This window comes from Cherax quadricarinatus, chromosome 52 (assembly GCF_038502225.1).
Source record: "Cherax quadricarinatus isolate ZL_2023a chromosome 52, ASM3850222v1, whole genome shotgun sequence".
Lineage (NCBI taxonomy): Eukaryota > Metazoa > Arthropoda > Malacostraca > Decapoda > Parastacidae > Cherax > Cherax quadricarinatus.
Window position 1 is genome coordinate 6584795 of NC_091343.1, and position 22181 is coordinate 6606975.

General features: G+C 39.9%; 1 protein-coding gene across 5 annotated transcripts in view; it reads left to right on the plus strand.

The window, feature by feature from the left end:
- Window positions 1-6578: 6578 nt before the first annotated feature.
- Window positions 6579-22181, plus strand: part of disp (RND transporter family member dispatched) — a 753128-nt gene continuing 737525 nt past the window's right edge. For 3 of the 5 annotated variants that reach the window (XM_070096023.1, XM_070096020.1, XM_070096021.1), the window contains exon 1: window positions 6579-6675. The gene's annotated coding sequence lies outside the window, so the exon portion shown is untranslated. The remainder of the gene's footprint in view (window positions 6676-22181) is intronic. The other 2 variants (XM_053788156.2, XM_070096026.1) reach the window with 2 other exon arrangements.

Below are 22181 nucleotides of genomic sequence, written 5' to 3' on the forward strand. Positions count from 1 at the left end.
AATACATATTAAGAAATAAAGAAACTACAGTTATCAAGCACACTAAGACTAAAAAAGTTTTTTTCTAGCCTTCCTCAGCAAAATCATCCAAAAGTTCATCAAAATTTGGTTGTCTAGGTTTGTCACTCTCAATGCTGAGTGCGGACAACCTGTCTTGAGACACCTTGCTGAATTTCTTACTTAGATGCTGTCAGATTAGCAAGAAAGGAAAACATTTGTGCAACATCACTGCACACAGTAATGCTTCCTCTTAAATTGGCTTCAAGTGCATCTAGTATAGGAATAAAGAATTTTATCCTAAACTTATCTCTTGAAGAGAGTTCATCTAAGCCAGGCATCAGGGCCAAATGCACTTCCATCATTTTCATGCAGTTTCCTTACTCTGTCTCCTTGTGACAGTTCTGTAGTTAACATTTGGCAAGGTAGCTTTTGCTTCTTGTTCAAGCTCATCAGTATCCCTAATTTTGCTTAAAAAATCCTGAAGTGAACTGTATAAACATGCACAAGTACATAATTCTGATTTCTGTGTGGAAAATACTGTATATATTTTCCAGAAATACAGTAGTTATATGTAAATAGATGGCCATACTGTATTTAATAAAATTTATGTTATCGAAAACGGAAAGCTGCGCCTGCGCAGGACACTCGCCATTATTGTTTGAATTGAACAGAACGTTAGTGATTAATGTGAAGAATTTTCGTGTTCTAGAGATTAAAACTGGGCTGACACCTCTCAAATAGGAGGCGAAATTGTTGGTTGTGCATTCCTGCATAATTTGAGTATCAGGCGACAGGACAGGACAACTCCAGGAACCTCAGATAAGCTGTCTAATTTATGTTTAAATCCTGGCCAGTGTTATTTTCATAGTTAGACAGTGAGGTTTTCTGAGTATGATACACATTAATCTCCAGTCAAATTGGTGAGTGTTATGATTAAGGTATATTCTCCTTCTGTTATATAAATATGTATATATATATAATCATTTATTAATTTTAATATACAGTCCACAAATTTATATATTTACCAGAATTCCTGGTGATGTATCCTTTATTTATAATTAATAGGTCTAGAGCAACTTGTGGATATGATAGTGGTAGGTATCAAAGGGGGACATTTTTTTGTGACCTAGGTGTCCCAAATTCCTACTTGTCTATGTAACTCTGATAAATAATAATTGTCTTTGTTATTATTTACTGTTATGTACATTCTGAATGGCTTTGCTAACCTTGTGAAAATGACCTAGCACACTGGTCCAAAAATACAGCATAATCATAAATACCAGTTCTTCTATTTTCAGCAGAAGATTGTTAGCATGAAGCCTGATACCACCCATCTCATTAACATTGGAGTACAAATGATTGACGGGCCTCAGTCATCTTATCTATCTCACTGCTTTCCCGGAAGGACAGAATCAATACAGAAATCAATGCTAGTGTCGAGTTATTGGCTTAAGACAGTGTTATTCTGAAATAATACTCGTGGGTTAAAGGCTTCGGCCTAGGGCCTTATAAGGTCGCTTATGATAGATTTTTACAAAGCAGAAGTGATATAAGGATGGAGTATATGGAGAGTAAAAGAGAGGTGAAGAGAGTACGAGGGAGTGTAAAAGGATAGTAAATGATAAAGTGAGCGAGGTGCTCTCAACAAATTTTACTGAAAATAAGAAAAAAAAAATGGAGTGAGATAAATAGGTTAAGAAAGCCTAAGGAACAAGTGGATAGGATGGAATACAGTAGTACACTAGCAGCACCTTTCAATGCAGATGCAATTTCTGACCTAGAGAATGTAGAGAGAACCTTCACGGCTCACATAAGTACGATAAAACACCTAAATTACTGGGAACGGTTGAAGTTCCTTGACTTGTAACCCTTGGAACGCAGGTGAGAGAGATACATGATTATATACACTTGGAAAATTCTAGAGGGATTACTTCCAAATTTGCACACAAAAAACTCTCCCAACGAAAGCAAAAGGCTCGGCAGGAGGTGCGACATCATTGAAAAGCAAGGGAGTCACGAGCACGCTAAGAGACAACACAATGAGTGTCAGGGGCCTAAGACTCTTGAACTGCCTCCCAGCATACATAAAGGAGATTACCAATAGACCCCTGGCTGTCCTGGCTGTCTTCAAGAAGGCACTGGACAGGCACCTAAAGTCAGTACCTGACCAGCCGGGCTGTGGTTCTTATGTCGGTTTACGTGCGGCCAACAGTAACAGCCTGGTTGATCAGGCCCTGGTCCACCATGAGACCTGGTCACGGACCAGGCCGCGGGGGCACTGACCCCCGAAACCTTCTCCGGGTATACTTCAAGTATAGGGGAATTAGTAGATGGGAAGCTGGAGATATTGGGAATATTTTAAGGAACTTAAATGTTGATGAAGAGAGGGAGGCAATAATTTCATGAATTGGCCAGAGACGTATACCATCTTTTAGGAGTGATGAGGAGTGGGATGTGAGGGTAGGGGAGGTGCGTGAGGCACTGGGTAGAATGAAAATGGGTAAGACAGGTGGAACTGATGGAACCATGACAAAAATGTTAAAAGCAGGTAGGAATATAGTTTTGGAGTGGCTGGTACTTTCTTCAGTAAATGTATGAAAGAGGGAAGGTACCTAGGGACTGGTGGAAAGTGTTTAGTTCCTTTATATAAAGGGAAGGGAGACAAAAGATAATGTAAAAAATATAGGGGAATAAGTTTATTGAGTATACCAGGTAAAGTGTATAGTAGGGTTTTATTGAGAGAATTACAGGTATGACAGAGGGGAGGATCGCAGATGAACAAGGTTTTAGAATGGGTAGGGAACGTGTAGATCAAGTGTTTATATTGAGGCATATAAGAGAACAATATTAAGATAAAGGTAGGGAAGTTTTCGTTGCGTTTATGGATTTAGAAAAGGCATAAGATAGGGTGACTAGGGGAGCAATATGGCAGATGTTGCAAGTGTACGGAATATGTAGTAAGTTACTAAATGCTGTAAAGAGGTTTTATGAGGATAATGAGGCTTAGGTTAGGGTGTGTAGGAGAGAGGGAGATTACTTTCCATTAAAAGTAGGCCTTACCTGGAGTATGCCTGGAGAGGGTTTGGGGGTCGACGCCCCCGCGGCCCGGTCTTACACCAGGCCTCGTGGTGGCTCAGGGTCTGATCAACCAGGCTGTTACTGATGGCCGCACGCAGACTGACGTACGAACAAAGCCCGGCTGGTCAGGTACTGACTTTAGGTATCTGTCCAGTGCCTTCTTGAAGACAGCCAGGGGTCTATTGGTAATCCGCTTATGTATACTAGGAGGCAGTTGAACAGTCTTGGGCCCCTGACACTTACTGAGTTGTCTCTCAGTGTACTCGTGGCGCCCCTGCTTTTCATTGGGGGAATGTTGCATTTACTGCCGAGTCTTTTGCTTTCACAAGGAGTGAGTTTCGTGTGCAAGTTTGGTACGAATCCCTCTAGGATTTTCCAAGTGTATATTATCATGTATCTCTCTCGCCCGCATTCCAGGAAATACAAATAAAGATACTTCAACCATTCCCAGTAATTTAGGCGCCTTATCGTACTTATGTGTACCGTGAAAGTTCTTTGTACACTCTCCAGGTCAGCAATTTCGCCTGCCTTGAAGGGGGCAGTTAGTGTACAGCAGTATTCCAACCTACAGAGAGCAAGCAATTTGAAGAGAATTATCATGGGCTTGGCGTCCCTAGTTTTGAAGATTCTCGTTATCTATCCTATCATTTTTCTAGCAGATGCGATAGATACATTGCTGTGGTCTTTGAAGGCGAGATCTTCTGACATTATCACTCCCAGGTCCTTCACATTACTTTTTCGCTCTATTGTATGGTTAGAATTTGTTGTATACCCTGATATAGTTTTAATTTCCTCAAGTTTTCCATGTATGAGTAGTTGAAATTTCTCTTTATTGAACTTCATATTGTTTTGAGTGGGCCATTTAAAGATTTGGTTGATGTCCACTAGGAGTCTTGAGGTGTCTTCGTTGGAGGACACTATCATGGCAATTCGGGTGTCATCTGCAAAGGAAGATGTGGAGCTATATCTCTGTCTGTGTCAGATATGAGGATGAGAAATAGGATTGGAGCGAGTACTGTGCCTTGTGGAACAGAGCTTTTCACCGTAGCTGCCTCGGACTTTACTCTGTTTACTATTATTCTTGGTGTTCTATTTGTTAGGAAGTTATAGATCCATCTACCAATTTTTCCTGTTATTCCTTTATCAGGCATTTTGTGTGCTATTACACCATGGTCACACTTGACGAAGGCTTTTGCAAAATCTGTGTATACTACATCTGCACTTCGTTTATCCTCAATAGCATCCAGGACCACGTCATAGTGGTCCAGTAGCTGGGACAGGCAGGAGCAACCTGCTCGAAACCCGTGTTGCCCTGGGTTGTGTAACTGACGGATATCTAGGTGGTTGGCGATATTGCTTCTTAGAACCCTTTCAAAGATTTTTATGACATGGATGTTAGTGGTATCGGTCTGTAGCTCTTTGCAATTGCTTTACTTCTGTAGAGGGGCTATGTCTGTTGTTTTTAGTGAGTGTGGGATGACCCCTGTGTCCATGCTCCCTCTCCACAGACTGCTGAAGGCACGTGACAGGGGCTTCTTGCAGTTCTTGATGAGCATTGAGTTCCATGAGTCCGAGCCTGGGGCAGAGTACATGGGCATGTCATTTATTGCCTTTTCGAAGTCTTGTGGTGTTAGGATAATATCTGTGGAAAATTTTTACATAATTTCCTAAATGTAGAACATATAAATGAATAATATGATAATTGTGTATTAAAATGTGATGCTATTTGGACCCTTCGAGAAATTTCGTGAGGGGGGGAGGTGTAGAAGAACTGTGGAGTGATGCCAGGGAGAGATATATTAAATTTAATGTGTGAACACGGGACAAAATTTTGCAATGTGTCAGGCATTCTCAAAGGGCAATTGGGGGTTTTCGGCCTGACTTTGTAATTGGGAACCCATGTTAATGTCTGCTGCTGAAGAACTGGGACAGGAAATTTGTGGGACCTCAAGACTTGCGTGTGGATGGTGGATAAGGGATGCGAACATCACTCACAAGGAAGTGCACCATTAGTCCTTGGCAAGTGTAGAGGCTAGGTGTTAGGCAGGTATTGTGGTGTGATCCATCTACAGTAATTACATGGTAAGTGTTAATATTAATTATATTGTGTGTACCCAGAAAGCCTAATCCTATACAGTCCACAACTTGAATTTATACCAGAGTAGCTAGTTTTAATATTATAATTATTAATTTAATGTCAGGTCTAGCGTTTTGCTTGAGTGGTAGGGAGTGGGCAACGAGGGAGTAACAGTTCAGCGACCTGCTGTGACTTTAAGTCCCACTTACCTCACCCAAATTACTTCCAAATAATAATTCAGTAAGGTCCTGTAAGCCTACTGCTTATAATAATAATAATAATAATAATAATAATAATAATAATAATAATAATAATAATAATAATAATAATAATAATAATAATAATAATAATAATAATAACAACAACAACAACAATGATGTGGCCCGGTGGCCTGGTGGCTAAAGCTCCCGCTTCACACACGGAGGGCCCGGGTTCGATTCCCGGCGGGTGGAAACATTTCGACACGTTTCCTTACACCTGTTGTCCTGTTCACCTAGCAGCAAATAGGTACCTGGGTGTTAGTCGACTGGTGTGGGTCGCATCCTAAGGGACAAGATTAAGGACCCCAATGGAAATAAGTTAGACAGTCCTCGATGACGCACTGACTTTCTTGGGTTATCCTGGGTGGCTAACCCTCCGGGGTTAAAAATCCGAACGAAATCTTATCTTATCTTATCTTAATAATAATAATAATAATACTAATGATAATAATAATAATACTAATGATAATAATAATAATTAATAATATCAGATTTTAAAGACGACCAAAAAACTACTGTGTCAATACATTTATTGAGGTAATGAAATATAATCATTGTTTCGGAAAAAAAAGAAACTAGGGAGATTATATAATGAATCTTTTGTGTAATTTCAAGAATAAATATAACAAACATTGTTTATATACATTCTGATATATTTTTAAAAATGTTTTATTATATACGATAACTTGTAAGAAAATGCACAATCTTTGAAAGATTTAAGTGTAGCAAATATCGCTGTTATGTAGCACTTTTTAACCATAGGCAATTTCTTGTAAATTTGCTCTTCGATGTTAGTAATATTGTTAATATTCAGAAAATATTTTGACCATTTTAAATCTGTTCTTACAAATCATGTAGCTTCCATATCTAGTTTCATTTAATGTTGAAATTCACATCATCATTTTATTTTCTACTGTTATTTCTATATATATATATATATATATATATATATATATATATATATATATATATATATATATATATATATATATATATATATATATATATATATATATATATATATATATATATATATATACATTCTTTATGAGTAAACTAAATACTTTCCTTAATTTTATATATTTCAGAAATTTGAATGACATTATCAAAGTACTCAAGAATATCTCATGTTAAACAGAAATAATATTACCCCCATTGTTAGCGGTGATTTCCAGGTGTATGGCAACACTGTAACAAGTTTGTTTACAACTGTGGCTACAAACATTTTTCGTGCACCTGATACATCACTACAAGTTCAAGGTATGTCATCATACACATACAGCTACAATGTGCATTTGGTATAGACGTGTTTAGCAATAGGTTTTGATAATGACACATTAAAACATATGAGAATACTTAATGTAATTGTTACCTGGGTCTCAGGTTGTGCACCACGGAAGTGCCAGTCGTGGCAAGGATAATGTAAGATAAGGTAAGATTTGTTCGGAGTTTTAACCAGAAGGATTAGCCCCCCAGGATAACCCAATAAAGTCAGTGCGTCATCAGGATTGTCTCTTCCTGTCTTATTTCCATTGTGGTTCTTCAATCATTCCCCCAGAATGCGACCCACACCAGTCGACTAACACCCAGGTACCTAACTACAGTACTAGGTGAACAGGGGCAGCAGGTGTAAGGAAACACACCCAATGTTTCTACCCGGCCAGCGACTGAACCACAGACACTCGGTGTGTGAAGCGAGTGTTGCCTTCAGAACCACAAGATACATTTTCTAGTTCAGTTTGAAGGATAGAAACCTAGTTATTGATGCGTGCTCCAATTTATCTATTAGCGCCGTTATGTAGGACAGCAGGAATACTACCAGCTGCACCAATGGAAATAAGTCAAAGATCTCAATAGAAATAGTCACTTTGACTATTTTTGGTTTGTTCTAGGTAATTTACACATATATTTCTGTGCATGATAATTGTACTTGTGTGGACCTGTGCCTAAACAGACTTACACCAGTGCATTGGTGAAAGAACCCTCAATATATATACATACTTATTCCTAATATATTCTTGAAGGGGTATAATACTAACCCATCAGAGTCACTTAGATATAACAGATATATAAGTACATGACTCTGAATTGGTAGTAAATATACAAGTTGCAATTGCTTTTTTTTTTTTTTTTTTTTTTTTTTTTTTTTTTTTTTTTTTTTTTTTTTTTTTTTTGCGATTGTGCGATTGCACAATGGATATTTAAATGACAATGAAGGCAATAATTTTCTGGCCAGTTTATAGAGAATTACTTGACACAATAGCTTCTTACAAGGTGGTGTCCTGCCATAGTAAATGTAGCATAATTTTAACAGTAGAATATTATACAAGAGGTCTCCCTAATTCTGGTGTTACCCAATCATCTTCATTTGCAGGGAGGTTGCTCAACATCATTGGTCGATGGTAATCATCTTTATGGATAAAACTAAGGACCCTCTGTGGGAGAGTCATTCTTTGAGTCCTGTGAGGAGGAGTATTGATGATATAATCCATGGTATTTTCAACTTGGAGAGGATGTTCTCTATCTGGCATGTAGAGTTCTTGCATTGCATAGAGTTGTTTCTTCTTCAGGGTGTCAAGGCGTACATTTAAGGCAGTTATATCTTGTTGTACATGTAAATCTGCCATTTTAACTCTGTCTCTCCTCTTGGTGCCCGTAATGAAGCAGAGAGCTCTATTCTGGACCCGTTGCAACCGTAGCATGTTGGTCTTTGTTGTTAATGACATTGGGACACATGGGTATTCGAGTATAGGTCTTATTATCATTTTATACAGATGTTTTTTGACATGTGGAGGGGCTTGATTAAATCTAAAGAGACTGTTAAGACCGGCTTTGGCTATGTTGATCTTTTTATTTACATGAGAAGTTGAGTGGAGCAGCCTGTCTATTTCAAATCCCAAGATCTTGTTAGGGTTTCTAATGGCTACAGGTGTACCTCTGATGGAGATACCCCCTTTATCTTCGATGGTTGATGCAAAACATCTTATCGTGCTAACAAGGACTTTGTCAGGGTTAGTTGTAATTCTCCATTTCTTTTCCCAATTAGATGCTCGACGAAGTTCAATATTCATTTTTTCTATGACTCTCTCATACTTGTATTTTCCTGTTACCGGAGTTGATGAGACGACATGGATAACATCATCTGCAAATTGCGTTATAATTGTATCATTAAACTCTGGTTGAGGAAGGTCATTCACATAAATGTTGAATAGAATTGGACTAAGACAAGAACCTTGTGGGACACCAGCTGTTGGTATAAAAGGCTCTGCCGACCTGCCGTGAAAGGTGGGAATGATTTTTCTTTGAGTTAAGAAGTTATATATTAATCTGAGAAAGGTCCAGTTATGGTCTGGTAGGTCATTAAGTTTATATATAAGACCATCATGCCATAAGCTGTCAAAAGCTTTATGAACATCTCTGGTGGCAATTAGTGCAAGATTGCCCTGATGTTTTATACTTGCTACAGTATCAAAAATAATATTTATTGCATGATGGGTACCTCTATGTGTTCTAAAGCCAAATTGTTTTTCAGTAAAAAGGTGATTAAACTCCATATAGTAGTTCAGTCTGTTGGAAATGATCTTCTCAAGAACTTTTCCAGTGACTTCAAGTAAAGATATAGGTCTATAGTTCCCTGGTTGATGGATGTCTTTATTGGGCTTAGCAAGAAAGATCATCCTAGCAGTCTTAAAAACAACTGGAAAATGTCCTGAGGCCAAGATGGCATTAAAGATATTAACCAAAGACTGTTTACAATTTCTGGGTAGGAACTTTATTTGTTTCATTGTTATTCCAGAGAGACCAGGGGCTCTATTTCGCATTCTTTCAATAACCTGACTCATCTTGAGTAATGTAATAGGTCTAGTAAGCGGGTGGGCATCTTCAAGAATTGATGTATCGATGGAAGGTAGTGGTTGTAGATCATCTAAGTTCTCATCTCTCCATTCATTTACCAGCTGATAGTGATTATTGTTAAATCGATGACTGTTATTGTGGGAGAGAATTTTCTCCCATACATCACCATACTACATGGTAGTAGGTTGGTAGACAGCAACCACCCAGGGAAGTACTACCGTCCTGCCAGATGACTGTGAAACAAAAACCTGTAACTGTTTTGCATGATGGTAGGATTGCTGGTTTCTTTTTCTGTCTCATAAACACGCTAAGATAACAGGGATATCTTGCTACTCCTACTTACACTTTGGTCACACTTCACAGACACGCACATGCATATATATATATACATACATCTAGGTTTTTCTCCTTTTTCTAAATAGCTCTTGTTCTTTTTTATTTCTTCTATTGTCCATGGGGAAGTGGAAAAGAATCTTTCCTCCGTAAGCCATGCGTGTCGTATGAGGCGACTAAAATGCCGGGAGCAATGGGCTAGTAACCCCTTCTCCTGTATACAATTACTAAAAAAGAGAAGAAGAAAAACTAGGTGATGAAAGATTGAATATCAGATTGGAGGGAGAGAGTATGGAGGAGGTGAACGTATTCAGATATTTGGGAGTGGACGTGTCAGCGGATGGGTCTATGAAAGATGAGGTGAATCATAGAATTGATGAGGGAAAAAGAGTGAGTGGTGCACTTAGGAGTCTGTGGAGACAAAGAACTTTGTCCTTGGAGGCAAAGAGGGGAATGTATGAGAGTATAGTTTTACCAACGCTCTTATATGGGTGTGAAGCGTGGGTGATGAATGTTGCAGCGAGGAGAAGGCTGGAGGCAGTGGAGATGTCATGTCTGAGGGCAATGTGTGGTGTGAATATAATGCAGAGAATTCGTAGTTTGGAAGTTAGGAGGAGGTGCGGGATTACCAAAACTGTTGTCCAGAGGGCTGAGGAAGGGTTGTTGAGGTGGTTCGGACATGTAGAGAGAATGGAGCGAAACAGAATGACTTCAAGAGTGTATCAGTCTGTAGTGGAAGGAAGGCGGGGTAGGGGTCGGCCTAGGAAGGGTTGGAGGGAGGGGGTAAAGGAGGTTTTGTGTGCGAGGGGCTTGGACTTCCAGCAGGTATGCGTGAGCGTGTTTGATAGGAGTGAATGGAGACAAATGGTTTTTAATACTTGACGTGCTGTTGGAGTGTGAGCAAAGTAACATTTATGAAGGGATTCAGGGAAACCGGCAGGCCGGACTTGAGTCCTGGAGATGGGAAGTACAGTGCCTGCACTCTGAAGGAGGGGTGTTAATGTTGCAGTTTAAAAACTGTAGTGTAAAGCACCCTTCTGGCAAGACAGTGATGGAGTGAATGATGGTGAAAGTTTTTCTTTTTCGGGCCACCCTGCCTTGGTGGGAATCGGCCGGTGTGATAATAAAAAAAAAAAACATCACCCATCAAATTTGCCTGGTCCTGTGGGTCATCAAGTTTAATCTCAACAGCTTCTTCATCCTCGTCAGTGAAGGTATGAATTAGGTAGTTAGGAGCCTTGTGCTTTGCCCCTAAAAGTTGTCAGATCTTACTCCAAAATTTTGCTGGCTCACGTTTATACTGATTAGCTTGGAGAACTAGCAATTTCCATAAGTCACGTTTGTGACTTATGAAAATTGTTAATTAATTCTTGCCTTAATCTGTGCAATGTAGCTACTGGTGGTTGTCGCGTTTGAAGATGCCTTCGACATTCTGTTTGATAATTTCTCAAAGCGTCTTTAATTTCCCTCGTAGGTTTATATTGTTGGTAGATCTTTGTGGAAGCTAATTGGCAAGTTGCATTAGTAGCATCAATTATTCGATTGTGAAGGGACCTGATCGCGTCATCAATTGCAGTGGAAGGTAGATTTTCCAGCTACACAATTTCATCGCCACCCAGAAATGCCCTGAAGGGGTCAAATCCTAGGGTGTTGAGATTGGGTTTAGGAGGTACAGGTATTCTAAATGGAGAAGTTTGTAGTTGTATTAAAAGTTATATGGTCAGAACCTACGTTTCCTCAGGAGAGATACGACAATGAAAGAGGTCACAGTCTATGTTTGTCAGGACTATATCTGGTGTCCCTGGATGAGGACCAATATACGATTTAAAGAATGGGCCTTGAAATGACAAGTTTTTGGCTGTCATGATATTAAATAATTGTTTTCCTTTCAAGTCACCCAGTGGATTACCAGCTCCACAGTTAAAGAGGGCAGGGTGATGAGCATTAAAATCTCCCGCTAGAATTGTTGGAATATTTCTGCTTAGTATCCTATGTAGAGGAATTGACTCTATATATTGTTGTCTCGGGGGGAAAATATCCAGTTCCTATCACTAGTTGGCCATGAGACGTCATCATTTCTATTGCAAGAATGTTATCTTCATCAACATGAATATTTTTAAATGCATAGCCTAATTTAACTAAGATGGCTACACCACTATAGGGTCCTCTCGATTTCTCCACAGTAGAGTAACCATGTAATTTAATATGTTGATCAACTCTCGCAGCTGTCTCATTCAAGAGTATAACATCGGGATTGTAATTATGTAGTTCAACTTCAAGGAGGTAATGGTTATTAAAGAAATGTTTAACATTAAGTTGGAAAATTGTAATCCCCATTATTTCTTGCACTTCGCACGTGTACTGTGGTCTGAAAGCCTGCAAGTAATGTCATGGTTGGTATCCACCTGCTGGACTCGTCAAGGGGAGGAGGGAAGTTCTGCGTAGTTGCTTGTGTATTAAAAGTGTCATCATCCTCGCTAGAATTGGTAATATTAACAGAATCATTAGAGTCCTGGAGTCATCATCATAAAACTGAGGTGTGATAGTCCCAGTTTCAGGAAGCAGACGCTCGTGAGAGTTAATGGGAGACTGTGAAGGCTCCAAGGGAAAATTTGTTAGGCCAGGTGAATAACCCTGGGAAAGTTCCTGTTCAACAGGATCAGCTGCAATAGCGGAAGAGTAAGCACCAATCTCTGGGGCATCGTTGGGGTCAGGTATTGACTCATCGGGTTGAGGGAAGTTGACAACCTGGGTATGCGAGGTGGGTGATCCCTGGACAAGGGATGACTTAGGCTTATTTGTAGAAGTAGAGTAGGGTACATACTTCTTGTTATGAGAAGGCTGGGCCATAATAACACTAACATTATCTGGGATAGTAATGGGAGTGATCCCATTAGCTATTAAAAATCATTTAAAATCTTAGAGCAGAGTTGAATGTCACCACCTGCTATGTCTTTGGCCATCATATACATTAGTTGCGCTCTCGTCATATCCCCGGCTGAGGATACCTGAGACATGGGAGATGAGACTGAACCTTGTTGTTGCGTTTGTGTATGTTGTAGGTGAGGGTTAGATTGGGGCACTCCAAGAGGGGCAGAATTCCAAACATTGGAACCAGTGGAAGAGACCTGAGGAATCCCACTAGATCCAGGCAAAGCTGAGAAGGAAGTTTGGGACATTGTTGGAGGTGCCTCTGTTTTGAAAACAAACTTGCACCTTTTTCAAGAACAGCTTCCTTGATTGCCGTTTTGTTGGCCACGATAGTAGCGATGGTTGATTGGGGTTTTGTATACAACCAGGCCAGCTCCGAGACATGCACTCTACTTTTGTACTTAGCAATTATGTATCTCTTTCTTCATTTCCATAGTAATTTTCACCCTTTTTACTGCAGGGTTGGCACTAGAAAAGCTTTCTTGGGGCCCATGGTGACTTATTTTGCAGCTACAATCACTAAAAACACTGTGATAATATGAAATGTACTGACTGTATGCATGGATGCGACTGCACTGGCTAGCTTGGAAACATTGGCACCCACGGGGCAGCTGAGGCCATGCATGGGACACGTCCTGGACGAATCACGTGAGGCGAGGCAAAATTTTTTGCGTTCAAATGTATTTTATGGCGGATTTAATGTAACGCGATGCCATCATAAGGCGTGGTCCACTGTGTTTATTTATCATGTATGTACAGGTACCATCCGACTTACGACTGAGTTCGGTTCCGAGAAACCAGTTGTAAGTCGAAATGGACGTAAGTCGAACTTTACTACTGAATATCAACATCACATTTTTGTAATGACTTTGTTTTATTTTGGTATTTCATGTTTTACTTTACTTTTTATGCTGTTAGTACTGTATTTTACACTGTAAGGTTTAGGATAAACACTGTGTACAACACAAACAGTTGTTTATTTCCCAGAAATTTGGCATAAAAAACATGGTCGTAAGTCAAGTGGTTGTATGCCGAGCAGGTCGTAAGTCGGATGGCAGGTGTATTCTTCATGTTTCATTGTTTTCTGTGTAGGAAATTGTATATTTCATGTAAAATTTTTTTTTTTAATACTTTTGGGTATCTGGAACGGATTAATTGGATTTCCATTATTTCTTATGGGGAAAATTAATTCGGCTAACAATAAAATCGGTTAAGGACAAGCTCTCTGGAACGGATTAAAATCGTTACCTGAAGGTCCACTGTACTTTTCATCGTGAAACCAATCAAAATCATATCTATTTCTGTAATATGTCTTCCATTCTATCAAATGAGACCAAAAAAACGAGAATACAACCATAAAAACATAGGAAAATATATACCACAAAGAGGCAGCTGATGGCTGAGAAGTGAACTCCTTTATTTATTGTCCTTTTTTTTTTTTTTTTTCATTTTTGGTGTACGTTAAGAAGCATCTTTCCATCATACATTGCCCAAGTTTCAATAAGGTAGCCCAACAAACAACTGAGAAAAAAAATATTTACCAAAAATCATATATGTCAAGCCCAAGCCAGGTACTGGTTCTCTATACATATGCTTCTATGTATGATAATCTATGTAACTGTATTTGTGTACATATACCTGAATAAGTTTACTTATTTACTTACTGTACTTCTATTCTGTTGACTGAGTACAAGAAACCGACCATTCACTTATTTCATCTACCCAATAAAATGGTCAGAAATTGGCAATTTGGCCAATTTCACACAAATTTCAACAGATGCCAATTTCAAAATAGGGTCCAGAATAAACAATGCAGACATTCCTGGCACTAAAATAACATTTTCTCTGTTTATTAGTCATGGCTCCAGGCCCCTCTTATATTACTCTTGCTCACCATTTGGAATTTTTATTCACACAAAAAATAGAAGACTTCATGTTTTGCAGACTACTGCATTATTGTCATAATTGTATAATGTCAACCCATTCTTGACTGCGTATTGGAATTTCGACTGGCAGGTGCACACGTGTTAGACTGACGTCATTTGTTTACTCTTGAACATCGCTAAAGAATGGAACATTTCTGCTACTTTGAGAGCAATTTTAAGGTACCTTTTGTCGTGAAAGCAATCAAAACCATATCTATTTCTGTAATATGTCTTCCATTCTATTAAATGAGACCAAAAAAACGAGAATACAACCTTAAATACCATATGAAAATACAGTGGTCCCTTGTTTATTGTCGTTAATCCATTCCTGGAAGTGCGACGATTATCAAAATAGACGATTTTCGAATCAGTTTTCCCCATAAGAAATAATGTAAATACAATTAATCCGTTCCTGACACCCAGAAGTATTAAAACAAAAATTTTTTTTACATGAAATATAGATGTAGTACATAAACAATACAATGGGACATGATGAATAAAACATTAACAGCATAACACTTACCTTTATTGGTGATTCTTCTTAGTGTATGGAAGACTGGAGGAGGAGAGAGATTGAATTAGTTACTGTTTGGAAGGGGAATCCCCTTCCAGCAACACCTCAGGTACCAATTGCTTTTCTGGGGCTACTTCTCTTCTCTGTTTCTTAATGCCATTAGGACCAGCTTGAGAGTCACTGGAGTCCTGTCTCGCAAAAAAAGTGTCCAGAGAGCTCTGTTTCTGGCGTCTCTTGAAAATTTCCCTAAAATGGGCCAAGACTCTGTCACTGTACAAGTTGCCAATATGGCTTGCAACATCCTTCTCAGGGTGATGTTTCTCCATAAATCTTTCCATCCTACCCCACATTTCAAAAATCTCCTTAATTTCTGAAGAAGGCACCTTCTTCCATCTCTCTTCCTCCTCCTCTGCAGCAAGATTCTGAGCTGCGATCTGTTGCTGTTCCTGCTGAAGCTCTTGCAGCTCCTCAGTGGTTAGCTCTTTGTTGTGGTCCTCCACCAACTCTTCCACATCCTCCAAACTCACATCCAACCCCATGGAACTCCCCAATGCCACAATAGAGTTCACAACTGACATAGGCTCATCAGGGTCAGCTACAAACCCTTCAAAATTCCTCTTGTGGACACAATCTGGCCACAATTTTCTCCAAGCAGAGTTCGAAGGAGGTAATTCTTCACACTAGGGCCAAACACTTCATTGAACCACTCGATGAAAATTTCCCTCGTGACCCATGCCTTATTATTAGATCTCCAAAACACTCACAATTTACTCTTCATAACATTGTTTTTCCTGAACACTGGGATTTTCAGAATGGTACACTAATAACAGCTTCACTTTGAAATCCCCACTAGCATTAGCACAGAACATGAGCGTCAGCCTGTCTTTCATAGGCTTGTGTCCTGGCAGTCCCTTTTCCTCCTGAGTAATGTAGGTCCTCTCTGGCATTTTCTTCCAAAAGAGGCCTGTTTCATCACAATTGAACACTTACATGTACAGTGGTCCCTCGCTTTTCGTAGTTCCCGGCAATCGTAAATTTCGCCGATCATAGGGTTATTTTCATATAAACATGGACTCGCTTTTTATAAGTTGACTCGCGAGTCGTAATTCGTCCCGGAGGTGTACCCATGGTGTGAGCCGTGGCGGCAGCCAGTCTGGCATTGATTACCAGTGAGCGAAGGTGCCCTCACGTGCTCCAGCGAAATATTTCATAATATTCCATGTATTTTAGTGCTTGCAAGTACTATACTATAAGCTACCATGGCTCCAAAGAAAGCTCCTAGTGCCAAGCCTGTGGTAAAGAAGGTGAGAAATACGATTGAATTTAAGAAAACCATCATTGAACAATATGAAAGTGGTACAAGTGTGGCCGAACTGTCCAGGATGTATAAGAAACCCTACACAACCTTATGTTCCATAGTGGCCAAGAAAAAGGAAATCAAGGATGCTGTTGTTGCAAAGGGAGTAACTATGCTGACAAAAATGAGATCACCAGTACTCGAAGAGGTTGAGAAGCTATTATTGGTGTGGATAAATGAGAAACAATTAGCAGGAGATACTCTTATGACTTCGATTATTTGTGAAAAGGCTAGGCAGTTGCATGAAGATTTGGTAAAGAAATTGCCTGCAATAGTGGTGATGTGAGTGAATTTAAGGCCAGCAAAGGCTGGTTTGAGAGATTTAAGAACCGTACTGGCATACACAGTGTGGTAAGGCATGGTGAGGCTGCCAGTTCGGATTACAAGGTGGCTGAAAAATATGTGCATGAATTCCAGGAGTACATAGAGGCTGAAGGACGGAAGCCTGAACAAGTGTTCAATTGTGACGAAACAGGCCTCTTTTGGAAGAAAATGCCAAAGAGGACCTTCATTACACAAGAGGAAAAGGCAATGCCAGGACACAAGCCTATGAAAGACAGGCTGACGCTAATGTTCTGTGCTAATGCTAGTGGGGATTTCAAAGTGAAGCCATTACTAGTGTACCATTCTGAAAATCCCAGTGTGTTCAGGAAAAACAATGTTATGAAGAGTAAATTGTGTGTGTTTTGGAAATCTAATAGTAAGGCATGGGTCACGAGGGAAATTTTCGTCGAGTGGTTCAATGAAGTGTTTGGCCCTAGTGTGAAGGAGAAATTGGATCTCAAGTGTCTGCTAGTAATGGACAATGCACCTGCTCATTCTCCAAACTTGGATGACCTAATTCTGAAGGAGTTTTTCAACATCTTAAAGTATGTAAAAAAATGTAGATCTTTTTTTTTTGTTTTACATGTGAAAACGTGTAATAAAAGCTTTTATCTACTTTTTTTTTTTGTTATATTTGAAAATATGTAAAAAAAAAAGTAGATCTACTTTTGTAGCACTGAATTTGAACGTCGATCTGTTTGGACCGTTTAAGGGTTAAAAAACTACACAAAAGTAATGTTTCACAGGTGCTTGACTGTGACCACAGACATTCAATTGACCCTAAGGGAATAATGGAGAGAACACTTCAGCATCCTCCATTGCATAACCCTTGTAGGTATGGCTTGGGAGGGAGTGACTACCAGGACTTTGAACTCTGCCTGGAGAAAATTGTGGCCAGATTGTGTCGACAAGAGGGATTTTGAAGGGTTTGGGACTGACCCTGATGAGCCTATGTCTGTTGTAAAATCAATTGTGGCACTGGGGAGTTCCATGGGGTTGGATGTGAGTTTGGAGGATGTGGAAGAATTGGTGGAAGACCACAACGAAGAGCTCACCACTGAGGAGCTGCAAGAGCTTCAGCAGGAAGAGCAACACATCGCAGCTCAGAATCTTGCTGCAGAGGAGGAGGAAGAGAGATGGAAGAAGGTGCCTTCTTCAGAAATTAAAGAGATTTTTACTATGTGGGGTAAGATGGAAAACTTTATGGAGAAACATCACCCTAACAAGGTTGTTGCAAGTCAGGTTGGCAACATGTACAGTGACAAAGTCTTGGGCCATTTTAGGGAAGTATTAAAGAGACGCCAGAAACAGAGCTCTCTCCACAGTTATTTTGCGAGACAGGACTCCATTGACTCTCAAGGTGGTCCTAGTGGCATTAAGAAACAGAGAAGACAAGCAACCCCAGAAAAGCAATTGGTACCTGAGGTGTTGCTGGAAGGGGATGCCCCTTCCAAACTATAAACAACCCACTCTGTCTTCTCTTCTAGTCTCCCATACACTAAGAAGAATCGCCAATACATAAAGGTAAGTGTTATGCTGTTAATGTTTCATTCATCATTTCCCATTGTATTGTTTATGTACTACATGTATATTTCATGTAAAATTTTTTTTTGTTTTAATACTTCTGGGTGTCAGGAACTGATTAATTGTATTTACATTATTTCTTATGGGGAAAATTGATTCGCAAATCGTAAATTTCGTTTATAGTAACGGCTCCAGGAACGGATTAATTACGAAAAACGAGGGACCACTGTATTCAGGTTTCAGTCCTTCAATCTCTATGTACTCCTTGAATTCACTTACAAATTTTGTAGCTGCAATTTTGTCTGAACTGGCAGCCTCACCATGCCTTATCACACTGTTCTTAAATCTCTCAAACCAACCTTTGCTGGCCTTAAATTCACAAATATCAGTACTCGTTGCAGGCAATTTCTTTACCAGATTGTCATGCAACTGCCTAACCTTTTCACAAATAATTGACATCATAAGACTACCTCCTGCTAATTGTTTCTCATTTATCCACACCAATAATAACTTCTCAACCTCTTCGAGTACTGATGATCTCATTTTTGTCAGCATATTTACCCCCTTTGCAACAACAGCTTCCTTGATTTCCTTTTTCTTGGCCACGATGGAAGATATGGTTGTACGGGATTTGTTATGCATCCTGGCCAATTCGGCCACACGTACGCCACTTTCATATTGTTCAATGATGTTTTTCTTAAATTCAATTGTATTTCTCACCTTCTTTACCAAAGGCTTGGCACTAGGAGCTTTCTTTGGAGCCATGGTAGCTTATTTAGCACTTGCAAGCACTAAAATGAATGGAATATTATGAAATATTTTGTATGAACTAGTGAGGGGACCGTCGCTCACTGGTAAACAATGGCACACTGGCTGGGAAGGGAGGGCGAGGCGGCTCAGAGCCGTGAGTGTGTCCAGGACGAACGACGATTAGCGAGTCAACCGACCATTTGCGAGCGAATGTTTAGATGAAAATAATGCGACGATTTCTGAAACGGACGACTATCGAGCCCGACGATTAGCGAGGGACCACTGTATGCCGCTATAGGGCTGCTAATGCCTGAAAAGTGAACTCTGTTATTTATGGTCTAATTTCTTTAATTTTTGGTGCACGTTCAGAAGCATCTTTCCATCATACATTGCCCAAGTTTCATTAAGATAGCCCAACAAACAGCTGAGAAAAAAATAATAATGATAATATAATAGTAGTACATCGGACCCTCGCCTAACGATATTAATCTGTTCCTGAGAGCTCAACGTTAGGCGAAATTATCGTTAGGCGAATTAATTTTCCCCATAAGAAATAATGGAAATCAAATTAATCCATGCAAGACACCCCAAAGTATGAAAATTTTTTTTTACCACATGAAATATTAATTTTAATACACATGAACTGAAGAAGAGATGTACAATACATGACACTTACCTTTATTGAAGATCTGGTGATGATTGATGGGATGGGAGGAGGGGAGTGTGTGGATGGTTTTAGTGTTTAGAAGGGGAATCCCCTTCTATTAGGACTTGAGGTAGCAAGTCCTTTTCCAGGGTTACTTCCCTTCTTCTTTTAATGCCACTAGGACCAGCTTCAGAGTCACTGGACCTCTGTCGCACAACATATCTGTCCATAGAGGCCTGTACCTCTCATTCCTTTATGACTTTCCTAAAGTGTTTCACAACATTGTCAGTGTAATAGTCACCAGCACGGCTTGCAATAGCTGTGTCAGGGTGATTTTCATCAAAAAAGGTTTGCACTTTAAGCCACATTGCACACATTTCCTTAATCTTTGAAGTAGGCAACTTCTTCAATTTCTCTCTCCCCTACTCCGAAGCAGTTTCCTCAGGTGTGGCCTCTTGCTGTTGAAGATGATCTAGCAGCTCATCAGTGGTTAGTTCTTCATTGTCCTCCACCAACTCTTCCACATCCTCCCCACTAACCTCACCAATATGAGCACTAGTTCCAGGCATTTTTTTCTGTTCATCTGGGTGTTAGTCAACTGTTGTGGGTCGCATCCTAGGGGACAAGATTAAGGACCCCAATGGAAATAAGTTAGACAGTCCTCGATGATGCACTGACTTTCTTAGGTTATCCTGGGTGGCTAACCCTCTGGGGTTAATCGTTTCTCGGTAATCGTTTCATGTTAAGCCATACCAACAACACACTCTCCACATCTTTGAGTAAGACAGCTGATGGTGGTGCAGCAACAGCAACAGCTGACTGTGGTGGAGCAACAGCTGACCATGGTGCAGCAGCAGCTGACTGTAGTGCAGCAGCAGCTGACTGTAGTGCAGCAACAGCTGACTGTAGTGCAGCAACAGCTGACCGAGGTGCAGCAGCAGCTGACTGTGGTGCAGCAGCAGCTGTGGTGCAGCAACACCTGACTGGTCCAGCAACAGCTGACGGTGGTGCAGCAGCAGCTGACTGTGGTACGATAGTATTTCTCACCCTTTTTACCACAGGGTTGGCACTAGAAGCTTTCTTGGGGCCCATGGTCACTTATTTTGCAGGTGAAATCACTTAAAACGCTGTGATAATATGAAATGTTCCGATTGTATGCTTGGATGTGACGGCGGAGGCTGGCTTGTTAACACTGCCACCCACAGAACAAGTGAGGCTGGCTCAGGCCGCACGTGGACGCGTCTCGGACGAATCGCGTTGAGCGAGTTTTTTAGCACTAGGCAAGACAATTTTTGCGTTAAAATGTATCGCTAGGCGGATTTAACATTATGCGATGCCATCGTTTGGTGAGGGTCCACTGTATATTTACTACATGTACATGGTATACAGGCCTAGCTGACATTAGTGACATAAAACTATATAGAAAGCCCCTTGTTATACTAAGCAGTTCAGGCAAATTAAGTCAGTGTCCCAGGATAAGACCCACGCTAGTCCACTAACATCCAGGTACCCATTTGCTGATGGATGAACATAGACAACAGGTGTAAAGAAACGCCCAGCGTTTCTACCCTGGCTGGGAATTTAGTATTTACCAAAAATCATATATGGCTAGCCCAAGCCAGGTGCTACAAATAAGCCACTTTGTTTGATTTTTTTGGGTTATTCTAGATTCTCTATACATATGCTGCTGTGTGTGATAATCTTTGTAGAGAAAATAGCTTTTTTGTTTCAGTTTTATGGTGCAGTACGAGTGTATATCACAGCCCTGTGCTATACTCCGTTTTATCTAATATAAGCCCCCAAGATCGGGATAGGAGAATGGTACTTGTATCCCATATCGTCTTCATACCTCTGTCGAACTCCTCAGTATTATGCCAAATATTATTCATTCTGGAGTATTTAACATGTTTTATGTTATTTATATTGTTTATTATGTTACGTTAGATCAATTGTGATAGGCAAATAAGCCGTAGTGTTGACATTAGTGTAATAAAGCATATTCCCCTGCATCATGAGACTGAGCTCATGGCAACCGACAATGGCTTCAAAGCCACCTTATCTTTAATGGACAATGTACTGTGTAGGTGCTTTACAGAATGAGAAGCATTTCTTTTATTCGTTGGAACCATGGCTAAGGCTAAAATTAAGCAGGTTATAACAATAAGTGGAGAAAAAAAAATTGGAATGACTTATGCAGCAAAGTAGTGCCACCAAACAGTACCAGCAGGTTGGTGTGGCAAACCTGGAAATTTGAAATTATGCTAGCCGAAATTAGTGCCGAATAACTGATGGAATCGGATGTCTGATTGCCGGATTTGTAATGGTGGACCTGTATTAAGTGAATTTTGTATTTAAAAGAAAGTTTGGATGTTTTGAAGGTGGCATGGAATGTAACAAAATTTTTCCCTAAAGTTGCTCACTCCACCTATTCCATTTTCACATATAGTACCATTTTTCTAGAATGTATCTCGCACAAAAGTTGGTTGTCTACCGTAGCTTATTTTCTCTTGTACTTCTCATGGATTTGAAGTGATCAAAGTTCCAAAACCAGAATGTCTTCAGTAAAGCTGCCTTAAGTGAATACAATTGTCCTTTTCTCAATACATT